General features: G+C 40.6%; 1 protein-coding gene across 1 annotated transcript in view; it reads right to left on the reverse strand.

Moving 5' to 3' along the window:
• jade2 (jade family PHD finger 2) overlaps nt 1-8,289 on the reverse strand; it is a 168,819-nt gene extending 160,530 nt beyond the window's left edge. The window contains 1 exon segment of the mRNA XM_079649880.1: nt 7,376-8,289. The gene's annotated coding sequence lies outside the window, so the exon portion shown is untranslated.
• Between the last annotated feature and the right edge of the window lie 4,892 nt (nt 8,290-13,181).

The following is a 13,181-nucleotide window of genomic DNA, read 5'->3' on the forward strand; positions in this document are numbered from 1 at the left end:
CAGGGATGCAAACACACGTATGGTGAAAAAAGAGAGAACTATTCGAAGCAGAAAAAAAACTGCGTAATATACCATCTGACAAAGGCCTGCGCTATAATGCTTCAATTAACTGGCTATTCTTTATAATATACTCTGATCAATAGGAGACAGAGATGTTAAGTTATAAATCAAGGGTTTTTATTATTATTTACAGCAGGGGTGGGGAACCTTTTTCCTTTCAATTTTTACAACATCCTCCGAGGGCCGTACAAATGATTGAACTGCTTAAAAAAACAAAAATCACAGCCCATTAATTTGGCCTTTCTTTCATGCTGTGCAAAGAAAAAGCAACCTCTTAATCCAGATATCTTGCCATGACTCGCGCATGCACGCACGCACGTGCATGGTTGTGGCAGAAAGATATGGACACAAGATGTGTGCAAATGTATTTAGTATCCTATCCATGTGAACATGATTTAAGTGGGGGGGACCTAACCTCCTCTAGTGGGGTCTCGGGAAGATTTTTTTTTAAATATTAAAGTTAAAAGCATCAATCTGGTGCACTTTGAGAGCAACATGAAGAGATCTACTGTATGGATACATCTCAACACCCATTTGAAACAGAACTGTAAGCAGATTTTTTTTGGGATATTTTACAAATCACTCCCCTTTTAAACTCTATTCTTGTTATTTTTAACAACTTTTTTGTTACTGTCATATTGCATTTTATACCTGTTTTTCATTTAGACTCTAATGTCTCATTAATAATTATAATGATCATATCAAGGTGTGCCTAACCTCACTGAGCTGAGGTTATTTGAGCCTCTCAGGAGAGAGCTCTCTTCCACCTGGTTGTAGAAAAGCTCTTTAAATTCGTTAGCATAGCTAGCTAACCAGATGCTAATAACAACAGATCGCCACTGTGCTTACAACTAAAGAAAGCCACGCAAAGACTGCGGTGTGTACGGCTCCTTATGGTACTGCAATATTTGAAGAGCTGGAGCGGCGTTCCGGTGCTCTCCGTCAGCACTCTAGTCTACACTCCTTTCCGACGAGACGTATACCACGTGAAGACACGTTACGCTCGTGTTGTGTTCAAGGAACCTGCCCTTGGCCAGGAAAAACAGGCACTCGCTTGTTTAATTATTTTGCGGTCTAGATTTCTTCTTCTTTTTTGAAGTGAAAAGTTGTCCGTTAGTCGGACTGACGGACGGACGGACGGACGGGACGGACCCCCCCCCCCCACCCCCAAAACGAAAACTCTTCGGTTCTCCGCGAATTACACAAGTCACCCAAATCAGCGTTAAAAAAGCGGGAGGCGCCGAAAAGCGACTAATTTGCATCACTGTAGATGGATTATTATAACTTCCACAAAGTGATCGAATATTTTATGTGTGCAGCCCTACATTGCCTGTATCCCTTTGCTGCTCTTGCTATTAGTCGACAAGTCATACAAGCAAGTCATGCATACCATGGCCTTAAGTGGTTTCTTGTTTTTGACACTAGGAGAAAGATAAGACAATCATTTTACAGTGGCTGGTTCTCAAAATGTGGAGTGCTTTTGAGTGCCAAGGGAAAATAGTAAGAATTGTTGCAATACAACAGTGTCAGCAACTTCTGGAGAAAATGGAAATAAGAAGGGAGGAAGGAACAAAGTAGGGGAAGTTAGTGAAGGATTGAAGGAAGAGGAAATGCATTAAGAAAGAAACTATGTGCCTTCACCCATACACACATGCATACACTATTGTATTGCAGTTGAACACAATATGGCCACACACACCGACCAGAGAGGCGTAGGGCCAAACAAATGTGGCACAGAAATCAAATAGATTTCCTTTATCACCTTGCTGGCTCCAGCCACCAGAACATTAACACAATATTTATTGATGCTGCCACTGCTCCTGCTGCTTCTGCTGCATCATGGGAGAGGGAATGAAAGATTTGAATAGAGAAGAGGGAGAGAAAGAAGAGATAAATAAATGGAAAAAAGAAGGACAAGGCTGAGGTCCAAATAATTTTCTAACTAAGCCTCCCGCTCCTTCTCCTGAAATCTGCTGACAAACAATGAAAGAGGTGAGTTGCAGCCAGCGAAGCTAGGGCGCTGCCAACAACTCAAGGGAGAGAGTGCAAAAGGGGAAGGACAGGTGGGAGCGAGGGAGAGGGGGGGGGGGGGGGGGGGGGGGAGAGAAACACAGAGAGAGATGGAGGATTGATCCATCGCTCCTGTCTCCACTGCCATCAGGAGTTCATTAGCTCCTGGAAGAGAGTGAAGGAGGGATGAAAAGGACAAAGAGACGAAGGGTGAGCATCCCTGCCTACCAACTTCCTGTTTTTCTCCCTGTACTCCCGCCTCCTCCCCCCCTCCTGTCATCTGTCATCTTTCCCTCTCTCCTCTACCTTCTGCACTTGCTGGCTTTACCTTACCTTTCTTTCCCCTTTTACTTATTATCTGCAAAGTCTGTCTATGTTCTCAAAACTCAGCTGAACAGTTCATTTTCGATACAATAAAAGTAAAATATACCCTCAACTCTTTCTTTTAGTGATTTGAATGTTTTAAATACGTATTTGGCACAAATTAAATCTCCAAGAATGGCACAGTGAGTCAGAAGCTTATTTCCATCATGGATCACCGGGTGTTCAAACAGCAAAAGAAGTTCTGACATACTGTTTCTGTCTGTTGTTTACTCGCCCTCTAACAAACAAACACACACACACACACACCTCCTAAAAACTCTTCCCATCAGGAGCTCAGGCAGCGTCTGTCAGCCCGTCCATCACTGTGCTTACAGCGCTCAGACTTTTCTTAAGAAGAGTAAAGAGTAGGAGGTTTAGCAGGCGGACTGAGAGAGAAAGTTATATTGAAGATGATCGGGGATGTAATGGATAAAAACAATACATTTTTCTGGATGTAAAATGTACTGTAGGATCTATTTTAAGCCGGATACCTATCAGACTAAAGGCTGAAGTATTTGAAGATATCCAATGAAAAATGCTAGTTCCAGTTGTGTCTTCTTAAATATCATGCTGTTCCTCATTTATAAATGTGAAAAAACATTAAAATAGTCAGACCCAGTTTCCCAGAACTCAATACTTTAAATTGCTTTAATACCAAAAGTAAAGCCAACTATATTACAATTACATACATAGAAACACTCCATTACATAATAACATCTGAAAATCTAAAATACAGAATGTATACAGGATTTGTGAAACACACAAAAAAACGCATGGAATAGGCATAAAGGAAATAAAGCATAACATTTGTGAGATATGCTCTAATGACATCACTGTCAACTTTGTGGTAACAAAATACTAGACTACAAAACCATCACAAAAATGGATCATTAGTTTTATCTGAAAAACCATCTGCTTCGGCAGAACGCCCCACTGCTCTTATTCCATCAGTGAGGGAAAGATTTTGCAGGAAAAAAGATTTATGAATCGTATTACAATTAATCCTGCAAAATATTACGGTTGAAGATGTGTACCATTTCCTTCCTCCAGGTGTGCAGAGATTGAAATAATCTTTTACTAACCAGGCTGAGTCACAGTGGATTTCTTTTTTTATGAAAACACCCTCTCTCCCCTTGATGTCTGACGTCATCTCCTGCCACTGAACAGCAGACACACACACACACACACACACACACACACTAATGAGGTTCTACGCCACAGCAGGGTCATCTACTGAGAGCAAACACTGACAAAACACACACATGTTAATGACTAAAAACATGCCTGTAGGGTTTAATAGAACATAGGGTTGGTTTCATGTTACACAACTTGAAGAGCGTGACAAAACCTCCTATAGGTAACCAGAACAATCCCGGAAACTCAAACAAAACATAACCTTAGTGACACACATTAGACCAGGTTAGTTATTATTAACAGCCAATATTTGACTACTACAGTTAAACCATTTTTGTGATCAAGCAACTCATAACTCACATTAATATGAATTGTATTGTTTGTATTTGTTTGAGTGTTTGTGTCCTCTAAGTTTCACTTACAAAGAAGCAAGTTTAATGCAAAAAAATTCAAAGTGTTAAAATGTCTTCATATTCATTATTCTGTCTATTTGCATTCTTCAAAATAATTTGTCTTAATTTTTTTTTACATAAGACCAAAAATGTATTGAATCAGAAGTTATATCATATTCATAAGTTCTGATATGGGAAAAAAATATTGGCATACACACACACACAAATCCCTCTCATCTTAGTAATACCTTTGTGGTCAACATGCTGGTTAGTCAGTTAGGAAGCAGAGCGCAGCAGAGAGCTGGTAACATGACAGCTAGCTAAACCGCCTGCAGGCAGACACACACACACACACACACACACATAAATCCTTCAGCTCAGTAGGTCCCCATCCTTCTTATCTGACACATATTTCTGCATTACACACATATCTGCCTGAAGCCTTCTTTAGCAAGATATAGGGTATGGTTTACATGACGTAAGCGCTCCATTCATGAACGACACCCCCCCCCTCCTCCTAGTCTTCACTACGTTACAACTAATGCGATACAACGCACCACGTGGGGGTCCTTACCCCCTTTCCCAGCCAATCAGAGCTCACCGCTTAACGCAGCAGACACAAATACACACACGCTACATCCCCCGCCCATACACACACACACACACACACACACGTGTGCATATGTACACATGTGAGGCTTAAGAAGGTCTGCATGCTCAAGTTTCACATGACATAGTGAACGGGGAGAGTTGATGCATATGGTCGCATTCGCACACACATTCCTCCAGGCTCAGCTTCAAAGTCATATGATGAGAGGAATCAGAGTTAAAAGGTTGATCAAGAGATGATGAGGGGAAAGATGGAGTGATTGATGGATGGATGGATGAAAGGATGGAGAGTAAAAGAGCAGTTGATGGATGGAAGATGAGGTATGAAATAAGGATCAAAAGGCAAGGGATGGATGAGGAATTGGGGATTGAAACATGGAGGATAGGACGGCAGGAGGACAGTGGTCAAAGAAAAGGAAGCTAAATGAAAACAGCTCTTATCCCCCTTCACTTGCCTTGTAAACAACCTCTGTCTCTAGGCGAGAGAGCCGAGCCTCAGGGGAGGGAGGGGGAGAAAGAGAGGGAGAGAGAATGAGTGAAAACAAGATAGCACTGCATGAGGAAAGATATGAAAGACAGAAAGGGGGGTAGAGGGATAGAAGGAGAGTTGTTATGCCCCCACACACCATGACTCATCTCCGGTTTCATACCCAGCAGGAGAAGGGTTGTGTGTTTGTGTACGTGTGTGTATGTGTGTGATGAGAGTGTTTGGAGAGCATGGTACGTGCATCTGTACTTAAATATATGTTTAGAGTGAGCGAGAGGCACACAGAGCTACTGGTCTGTGTGCTCAAAATTCAAGCTTGTGTGTACTGGTCATGGTGAGGCGTCTCTGCATTTGTGTGTGTGTGTGTGTGTGTGTGTGTGTGTGTGTGTGTGTGTGTGTGTGTGTGTGTGTGTGTGTGTGTGTGTGTGTGTGTGTGTGTGTGTGTGTGTGTGTGTGTGTGTGTGTGTGTGTGTGTGTGTGTGTGTGTGTGTGTGTGTGTGTGTGTGTGTGTGTGTGTGTGTGTGTGTGTGTGTGTGTGTGTGTGTGTGTGAGGGATGGTGGGAAGAGAAGGGTGGGGGTGAGCTGTCACAACTGGGAACATTTAACAAGTCCCCAGACAATTTCACCGTAATTGATTCAAGGCTACAGCCAGTTCAGCTTCACTTGTGTGATCCTTTAAAATAAAAATCTTGTTTTTTTAAATCTGGACAAATCGATCATATCCGTTAATGATCAACACTAAAAGACAAACACTATTCTTTAGAGGTTCTCCAGGGAATTATGAATAAATGGCCACAACTAGCTTCAGAAAATCCAACTAGAAGCAAATTCCCCACTTAAACCCATTAATCCTGACTTTGTTGAATATGACTTATGTGCAATAAATATAAACAACTTTATAATTATTATTATTATGACTGGCTGATATTACATTACATGTTACTACTTGTTAGATGCTTTTATCCAAAGTGACTTACATACTCAATACTGTGGAAAATCCCCACAGGAGCAATTTGGGGTGAAGTGTCTTGCCCAGGGACACAACGACATGCTGACTGCAGTGTGGTTTGAACCTGTGACCCCCTGATCCGAACACCAACGCACTACCCCACTGCGCCACAGCCTCTTAGTTAGATAATTCAACTACTGTAATAAATCTGTAAATAAATGTGCAATATATACTTCCAGTTACCTGGCTGCTATGAAACTACTTGATACATGCTACACTTATTTCTTTTTAATTTAAATACTGGGTTTTTTTGTGGTCCATCTGAATGTGTAACTTTGTAAATGGGAATTTGTGTAATTTATTTGTATATCTTTACAATGTCTCTTAATTTGTAGTTTTATTTTTCTATTCGTGGCTCTTTACTTTTGCTTTGACAATGTATATTTCCCCTCTGTGGGACGATTAAAGGTATTCTGATCTAAGATAAGGATGCAACACTCAGTTAACCCAGGCACACAGACAGAGCTCTGACTTTGAGGAGGTAAACAACAGCCACTCCCCCCTCTACTAAAGCCAGCTAGATCTGCACAGCACGAAGCAGGAGGAGGAGGAGGAGGAAGAGAGGGTGAAGGAGGCAGAGAGGAGTTGCTCTAATTCCTTGATGTGTGTATATGTGTGGTTGCGTGCTCAGCCTTCCTAAAAGGAGAGCTGCTCCCCCTGGTTTCCTCTCCTCCCGTCCCTTCTACTGTGCAGGAACCTGACAATCCTCCAGGGACTGTAAACGTTTGGTGCCTCCTCCACCCTGCACCCAGTCCTAACCGTCATACAACTTCATCTCATATCCTCCTATAAATGTGTCAAAAATGTCTGTGTTCCTGCTTTAACATTCGCCTGCAAGTTACAGCTTGCATTCCTGCTGCAAATGGCCCTATTTGTCGCAATTACGCGCAAAAATAACCACACTTGGACACTCTCCAACTACCCGCTTGCACACTTGATTCCCACCGGGGCGCGTTCACGTTACGTTCGCAGAGCTACAACATGACAAGTTTACCGGGTTTATTTCATCTTTCTGCAGCATGCACTGGGCTCTGGCTTCAGATTGGGTTAACGTTATGTCCATGTCTTCTTCACTGCAACCTACAACACATACCCCCTGCTTGACCCACATGCACCGCTCAGACTAACAACACAGCAGCCGCTGAATGAGACTGACAAGCCCGCTGTAAAAGTGCAGACAGAGCCGCTGCCCTGCCGCTAGCCTAGCACTGGTATAGCACTTGCAGCAGCAGCAAAGTGGACTTCAGCGGTCCTGCAACCCTCCCACTTTTACACATTATAATCTTTGCATAATAGTGCTAATGTATTTACCTTGATAGCAGTCAGCTTCGGATGCAGAGAAGTCCACACTCCCAGTGATTAGGAGATCATTGGGAGCCAGGCACATGTAGTTTTACAGTGGAGGGGTTTAGCAGGAGTTCAGTTTTGCCCACCCGGTGCCCTGGCAGGCTGCTAGCAGTGCTGCTAAACAGCCCCGACTCTGGATCCACGTTGGGTGACAGGACTGTCCCTTCCCCTCCCTTCCCTCCCCCTCACGGTGCGTGTTGACAGCGCGTCAGCCCTGCAAAGACCAGCCACCGAGTGCAAAAATCCGAAATAAAATCCCAAAGTGGCAGCCAGACTGAGTTGCAAGTCAACAACAACAAACACAGTGGTGGTCCTGCTGCTGCTGCTGCTCACGGGTTAGCAGGCTGCGAGGTGCGCACAACATACCTCTCACAGGAAAGCATGTCGCATTTTGCAAAAAAGCTGCCCAAACGTGGTGTCAAAATCCGACGGTGTTTTCCTCTCCGGTGCCAAGCGGTAAAGGAAGGAGGTGACGGGGGAGCAAGAGAAGGTGGCGTGAAAAAAAAAAAAAAGGATGCTTTATTTCCAAACGATGAGTCAGAAAAGATTGCAAGCCAGTTTCGCAACGTCCCTCCTTCAAAAATAAAACATTGAGTTCTCCTCGTCTTCACTTGCTGCCTTGCCTCCTCTGTTCCTCTGCCCGGTGTACTGACGTGCACACACCGCTCTGCACAAATTCACTGGCAGGTCTTTGGGTTCAATCTCTCCCTCCCACCTCCAGAGAAGAAGAAAAAACACAACACAGAGAAAAATCAGCTCTTATCATCAGCTTGAAAACTCTTTTGGCGCCATATTTATGGCGTACTTTCAATTCACTGTTACCGCAAGCTGCACTTCCTACTCTGAGAAATGCAAGATGACTGCGCCTCGAAGAGGAAAAGATGGGCATTGAAACTTCACCTGCCAATTTTACTGCTAGTAATATAGGCTTTTTTTGGGGTGGAAAGTATTGAAATGACATATGAAAAAGGTAATTCTGGTGAAGCTGATTATCATGTGGCAAGCTTAAAAGAAAACTATAGTTCCTAAAAATATTTGGTTTATTTTGTCATGGATGGCTCACTCATCCAATGTGTAGTGTGACAGCTTTGACATATGTATAATGTTTTAAATTAAAATTATACAAAGTTTCTTAAATATACGATCACTTTAAAATCACAAATAACTTAAACACAATCTGTTTCTATAGCTGACTGACTGGACTTTAGGAAGAATTATGTTAGAATTAAAACTCATCCACAACTTGACTATTTTTTCATTCTTACTTTGTCCGATAACTTCACATTAAAATTAATTAGCAGCTTGAGCTTCGGTTCAAAGGCCTGTAGTTGATCTTTACTGTAAGTGATCATATCTCTCCGGAGGTGATTGATTTGCTCTCAGTGATCCAAAGGGAATGACTCAGATTGGCAAGTAAATTACCTTCCTTCACATTTTCTGTAAAATCCATATTTAAAACGGGTGGAAGGTGTTTTATCAATGTGTAATATACCATCCACTGTCTCTAAATCACTGCCCTCTGCCAAGCAGAAGTACATTCACTTATAATGTATCTACAATCTGACGTTTAAGGAGTGCAATTTTCACACAAACCCCCCGCTTCTAGATATAAAGTATGTGCAGCTTTTAGTTGTGCATCTCTTACGTGATAGACAGCGGATCAACTGCTAATTATCTCCACTCAGCTTTTTTGTAAATGTCTTGCTAATACACATTGATGCAGAGCCAGGAGGTAGACTTCAATTAAGGTCATTCAGGAGAACAAATGGGATAATTCTCCTTGTATCAAACACACACACACACACATGCACACACTTCACAATTTGCACACAGCCAAGGATGTCAGTTGCACTGATACTCATATCGGATCGTATCAGGTGTCTCTCAGATAGTGGAGAGAGGGAGAGGCAAAGAGGGTGTGATGCTGTTTTGCACGAAGTGAAATGAGGCAGTGAAGAACATGAAGGAGGGATTTCATGGCACACATTCAAATGCAACAGCAGCATCCCACAGTTTGTCCTCCCCTCCTCCTCCTCTTCCTCACAACACAGGTAGGCATGCATCCCCTGAGGAAACAGCTTGTGACCCTCCCCATGGTCCTTTCTAATGTGAGGTAATGCAGTTTACTCTCTAATGAGATGCACACGTTGGAAGCAGATCCCCTCATATCTGGGTCAAATAGCCTAGTGTTGTTGTGGTAATATTCCCCCATATCCAACAAATGCCATTTACTGATAGGCAAATACAATGACAAATACAACATCAAGTTGGTGAATGTAATATTTTCTGTGAAATGCTGAATTTAAATGCTGTTTTGTCTCCTCCATTAAAGACAGACAGTGGCATTAGCAGACATGTGTCAAAAAGAAAACAAACATCATTTGCTATTCCCTTTGTGTTTAAATCCATACACTATCTTCAGAGGTGTGTACTTTTTTTTTTTTTTAGTACTCCATTCAAGTTAATTTGTTCCAACATGTTTTTTTAGTTTAGTTTTTGTATTCAAGGCACATGAACTCAGTCAGCGTGAGTTCCTGTTGATATTATCGAGATCACTCTCCCACCACCCCACCCACAATAACTGCAACAGGACGCAAACACACCATTCACCAACATTACACAGTTTTTCCATGACATAGGTTTCAATTGATTTTCATAACCACAGTTAACAAGATCAGTATGTGTACAGAGATGACCAAATTAATGTTTATGCGTGGAGGTGTTATAATGAAATGTGTGCACTGGGGAGATGCATGCTTTGCATCATGGCCCTAATATGTCATCTTCAGTTAGGCCTATAGATGGGTATATATATAAAAAATGTAAAACAATGCGTCAGGACCCAGGACCTGTAATAGCTGTTGGGCCCTACTGCTCCAGCATCTTTACGTGTCAAGTGCACTACATTTAATTAGACTGGGTCCCAGGGTGCAAGGCTACATTTATCTCTTTGGGTCCCAAGATTTAAGATTTTAAGCACTCCTCCTCTACAGAAAGCTAAAGTCAATGCAATGTCAAGCGTGACCTTATTTTGATAGACTGGAGTTTTAGAGATTCTCTTTCTGCTTTGTTTTGTTGTTTGTTGAAACTGTTCTGTTGTTCTCCCTAGTAGCCCCTAGGTGGCTGATGAGCTAGTTTTACTGCCAAGCTTTACCCCCAAAGACTAATGGTCTCAACTTACATTTCAGGTAAATAAAGGGATTTTTGGGTGTTATTGATCTGGCAAGCTGTGCCTATAGGTGCATTTACTGCTGAGAATTTTTGCAATGGCTAGCCTTTTAAAACTGGCTAATTGGTACATCTGGATCAAAATAAAGCTACAAAGATTTGATTGTGTTAGTTGTTTGTTTTTTTACCTTTATTCATCAAGAAGTTTCTAGACATTGACATTTTAGACTGTTCAACATTCACATTGTAAAGAATAATAATAAAAATAGTAAAATACAAGATAAAACACATTCAAAACAATGTGATGTTATTTATAGATGTCTTCCACATTGAACACTTTAAGAATCTTTTTATGTTTACAGTTAAAGTTGAAGTCTAGTTTGGCTTATTTTGTATAAACTCATGAGATAAAAAGTAGCTCATTTAAAAAATGATCGTCTGTCATGGGTTTTGGTGCAAACAGGAAATAACAAATAAGAATAGATAGCACTGAAACGGAAGTCTGATGTAAGCGTTTTATTTTTTTATAGTGACAGTAATAAGAACATCATAGTCTTAGCTGGAATGTCAATCCAGCTTAACGTAATATTTAGTCACAAAGATTACTTGATAAGGGTTATGGAAAGATTATAGCTTGGGTTATAAAAAGGTTAAGAAACAATTGTGGCACATTTTCTTTCTTTGCTCTCCACAGAAAAAAAGTAACTTGAACGTGCAAATGCATCATTTTGTGGCATTTGATGAGACTCTTGTTTTTCTTGGGACTGTGAAAAATGACAAGAAGAAGTGCAAAACTTAGCACAATAATATTCAACACAAATTCAAATTAAAGAGAAAATAAATGATAGAATTACTATAAAGCAATTGAACTCTTCCTGTTTTAAGGCCATAGCCTTGTGATTTGTTCTGCATAGTTGAATGTTCATTAGAGTCAGGTTTAAAAGACTTTACTAAGTGAATAACTGTAGTGTATATCCTTATACACATCTCAGTATCTTCTATAAAAGTATGTACTATAAATGGTATTTGTTATATATATAATAACTTTCTCAGCTGCCTGTCCCATTCTCGTCACATTAACCTTGATATCCACAGACACTTTTTCAGAGTTGTTAATCTTTTCTTGTTGGCCCTCCCCTAGGACTGTGGCTGAAAGGACTACCTGTTGTCTGTGTGTTTTCCCAATTATAGTTTTCTCCTGAGTAAGCATGCATTAGGTGACTCAGCAAGAACGGCTGTCTGCCAAAGCTGCCTCAAGCGCAGTGTATTATTTCAGCATCAGTGTAAATTTCAGGCAGAGTGAGAGGGGGAGAGCGAGCCCATAAACTTAATGGGTAGGTTGACTCAATAAAGCGGCAACTTGTATGACTTGGAAGCGGCCCAATATAGGACATACACAGGAGTGCCACCGGGGGGTTTTCTGGGGAAATTTAAGAGGAGGTGAAAGTGTGTGTTTTATGTGTGCTTTGGTGTCTCCTTGTGTTTCTAGGACTCAGAATGTCTGACAATATAATATTATAGGGGCCATTTCTTACAGAACCTGGTTTAGAGCTGTCAAAGTTAAGGGTAACATGTTAAAAGTGGGTTCATTTGTGTACATGTATGCAATTATGTGGGACATTTAGTTTTTCTCGAACACAGGTCCAGTATGCAGAGGGAAGACTCACACAGCATTATATTTCAGTGTTAACCAAGTTTGTTCTTTACTCTTTTCCCTGTGGTGTATTAGTAAAAGAATCGATTCAGAGCATCAGGAGAGTTTAACCTGTCGGAGCAGTGTTTTTTTTAGCCACTTGCACTGCATGAAAGTATAATTACAATGTTCAGAGCTCCATTGGAAAAAGGATATAGCTCAAACATGTAGGTTAAGTGAAATAAGAAACAACAACAAAAAATCACCATTATTTAACAAGGTAATTGTTAATATATAGCCACAGAAACATCCAGTGATTGGAGTTTGAGTGCCTCATAATATTGTACTTTTTTTTTTTTTTTAAATCAAAATGTTTTTTTACTCCTTCTGTTTAAACCATAAACTGTATATGGTTTTAACTAGAAGGAAAAATATACATTGATACAAATGTGTGGTCGAGAGTCATTCAAATAGATACACAGAATGCCAACAGTAAAGTACCTGTCAATGTCCTTTTTTTATTTATAGATTTTACAAGCATTTTATCTATATAGTCATTGTTCTATACTAATATGTTAATATTTATTTTTTATGAATACTGAAACATTTCATACACTACTTCATTACTTGCAAATTGGTCACTTGCAATATTCTCACTAATTTCATAGTTTTATTGTTTATGTCTTCAATACATTTATGTGGAATTGTTGATGGAGCTTTAAATATTTATATTGACATAAATACACTGTAGCTACTATGACAATAAAACCTTTGCATATGTAATTTAATCTCTGAGCATTATAGGATTTCAGCCATAGACTGTGTATATATAAAGAGCTTAAAATAAAATAAAGAATTAAATAAAGAGAGAACCCGGTTTCAGCCAGGTAAAGTGTAGTTATCGGATACCCCGCTGCGTGTCGCTGTTTCTCAACACGATACCTTTAACAACACCTTCCGAGACCCGCT

Source organism: Notothenia rossii (assembly GCF_949606895.1).
Source record: "Notothenia rossii genome assembly, chromosome: 9".
NCBI classification, from domain to species: Eukaryota; Metazoa; Chordata; class Actinopteri; order Perciformes; family Nototheniidae; genus Notothenia; species Notothenia rossii.